The sequence below is a fragment of the Myzus persicae genome, unplaced genomic scaffold (assembly GCF_001856785.1).
Source record: "Myzus persicae strain clone G006 unplaced genomic scaffold, MPER_G0061.0, whole genome shotgun sequence".
Lineage (NCBI taxonomy): Eukaryota > Metazoa > Arthropoda > Insecta > Hemiptera > Aphididae > Myzus > Myzus persicae.
Window position 1 is genome coordinate 609,310 of NW_019104267.1, and position 3,656 is coordinate 612,965.

Below are 3,656 nucleotides of genomic sequence, written 5' to 3' on the forward strand. Positions count from 1 at the left end.
ATAAAAGTATTCTTTACAAGACTGTTAACTCCAACATTAACAAAAAAAAGATCAAAAATATTAATGACTTCTTTTCAGTTATTGATACCTAGTCCTACCAGTCTCATCATTTACTTCATTAATATTTGTTTGTTTTTTAAGTCAAGTATTTGAAGCTACTTTTATAAGTTTCCATACTTTGTTTGTGTTATTAACTGCTAATTCAAATTGTGTTCTCTAATATATGTTTCTGGCCATTTTAGTTAAGTTATTTAGCATGATATTTCTATAATCAATATAACTTTTTTTTAAGTATATTAAAACGTTGGAGTTAAGTTTTATTATACATTTTTTCTCTAACTCTTGTTACGGTGCAATACAAACGATGACATTATAACAACAGAACGCGCTGGTAGTGGCAACTTAGTTGAGTTGTACATCACCGGTTCGTGTGTAACGGTTACACTCTGGAACGCGTGATGCTTGCACTACGCATACCGACCACGGATAAAATATCCACTACCACCCCAACCAGCTGAACTTGGATCAAGACAACAGCAGACTCAGCTACATCTTTAGACAACAGCCATCCATACCTCGGAACCAACTCAAAGGACTTTCGGATCAATAACCAGAAGCATCATATACTGACAAGGCAGCGAGTGGGTGGATAGACCCATCGGGAAATCGGGATTTTTCCGGTAGGCCCCCATCCCAAAAAATAAAAAAAATAATAATAACAATAATATAAAAATACATTTTATAAAACTGGCTGGTGCCTTGTCGGCCCTAAATGCATATATTTTGTAAACTCCATTAGGGCCTAGAGGCCTCTGTATAAACTCGTCGATATACCCGTATATAATACCCTATGGTATTATTTTATACTTCATCAGGTGTTATTATTTTTATTTTACTTTTCCTATTGGCTATTATGATAACACGACATAACATATGTGGCCCTAATAAATATATTCCGGTAAAAAAAAAGTATCAATCCTCCGATGAGGCCTCGGAACAAGCATACATATATAAGCCTAGACGTTCATATTGTACATTTTATTTTTGAAAATATAGACAATAAAACTTTCTAATACTAAAATTGAGATTATTTTCTAAACAGATGGTCCGCCTCGAATTGGTACCGATTCGCTCTTATAAAAGTATTAAGGCCCAAAGAAATCCATGGTAAGGTCACACTTATTATTATTGATAATTATTGATCATTATTACCCAATGAGTAAAAAAGACCCCCAATATGCTCGTTATGCGGCACTTGCATTACAATCAAACATTCAAACAAAAAATGATGGAATGTCGTCTCCAAACAGAGTATGATTGCATAACTTCCTGAACTCCTTATGGCTTATGCCTTGTAGAATCTTTCGGCCACAACAGATCCTTAATCGCAGCAAAAATGTTGTAAATAAATACACAAATTTATTTTGATATCAATAGATTTAAGTTTTTCTTTGTATTTTATAAATAATTCTTGTATCCCAGTGACCTATGTCGCCTCAGGTTTTTTATTAGTAAAAAAAAAAAATTTTAAAAAAAATCTTATCCATAAGTGAAGTTGATGTTCGTTTTTTTCCTTCTAAAATATGTATCTTCTAGCTATGCCATATTTCTTAAGTCATATTTTTATATTTTTTATAGTATTTTATTATGAAACATATTATAATATCCATTGATTTCCTTAAAACAGATACGAGCTTATAGCTGTTAAATATTATTCCACCTTAGACAACCATAACATTGTAAATTATAATTTATAATTATATAAATACATATAGATATATAGTATTAATTAAGAAATATATCTTAGCGAATAAGCAAACAACTAAGCAGACCAATGAAGCTAGAATATGCGACCCACACGATAATATTTGCGCATATAGCATGCCTAGAGGCACAAAGTTTGTCGTGGTCGTCGTAGAACTCGGCTGGAGCTTGCGTACCTACGACGGCTGTTCACAAAGAAATGATAACTGTAGCATGGGCCAAGTGCTTTATTTATTTCTATTGTTTTATACTTACATGAATAAAAGTGTTTCCTACCGAAAATTGTGTTCAACTTTTATTAAAGATGTTTGTGGTGAATGACAATTTTGGAAAACGTAGCAAGACACTGGTGCTTTGACACTGAAACTTTGTATAGATTAAAGAAATCTAACTCTCGTACAACCAACAATCATTATTGTGGTCAGTTGTTTGAGAGTAAAGCAACCTTAGAGTTATTACTTATTTATAGAGTATAAATCCTATGGGACCTTGTTAAATTATCCTTTTGTGCAGTACTCGTTATCGCTGTCACCAAAAGAAGAACTTAAAAGACACACACAGGTGTCGATATTTATTCCTTTGATAGTTTGGAAATCGGAAACCGAATATATCTGTTACATAAGCCGAATCTTTGTTTGCATACACGACACATCCAATTTTTTAAACGTATTAGCTACTATTATCTTAATATAATGTAATTGATTTGGCTAAAATAAATACAAATAAATAAATGATAAGTTATGACTAATATGTATTGTTTTCTTTTTCCCGCTTGACAACAAAGAGAAACAAGCGTTTGAAATGCGCATATCCGGCACGTCAGTGGATGAAATCAAAAATAATGTTTAAAATCGAATTACAAATCAGCATGCAATTAGATCGATAATGTGTAAGGCTAACGACGTAATAATCTTAAAATTATAAAATCAATGTATTATTATATGAAACTGAAATCAGAAAAAAACTAATATTGTTAAACAAAATTTAAATTTAAATCGAAAAGTTGCATATCCAACTGCTGGTACACACCTACACAACAAAATATAGAACCATTTAGATACCTAATTTTAAAAGTAGCCTACTGATTTGAGTAATATTGAGGCTATCAGAATTGACAATATATTATAATTTATCACGTATCTGTATATTAAGTCTAAGTATCCTTTTTATACCATTTCAAAAATATTGAAAATAAAATATAGTCACTATTATTTTTATAAGCATCTGATGTTCAAATGTTGACTTTTTTTTAAACTTTAAAAATATTTTGTGTCAAAGCTGAAAATATAGTACAAGATTCCTCATAAACTGTTCTTGCAGAAACCTAAAAATCTAAAAAATATACATAATGTACAATTTGTATAGGCATTTTGATGAAATTTGACATTCAAACAATTTTAACAAAATATAAGGATTTTCATTATTTTGTTGTAATTCGAAAATATTAATGGTAAGTACCTTATTTAATTTTTATTGAAAGTATATAAGTACCTCTAATATCATATTTAGTTTATTTTAGTTCATAACTGTTAGCTGTATTATTTAGCAAGGCATTTACAAATAAATAACGAATAATTTATCCACTGTGGTCTATTTCCAGTCCATACTATCTTAGTTTGTGGTTTGTATTCACAATAAAATGTCTATTTATATCCAAGTTATAGATTTTACTTGCAGGCCAAATAAAATTGCATATGAGGGCCGCGTATGATTTAAATTAAAAAAATAGATATATTAAAAGTGCTTAGAATTTATATAAGGTTTAAACATAAACATGTTAACATTTTTGAAGTTGACAACTGTTCCATGTATTTCATCGGACTTTTATTTTCAATATTAAAATTCAAATAATCATAAATTACACAAATTATATGTATATGTTCTTTCATTAT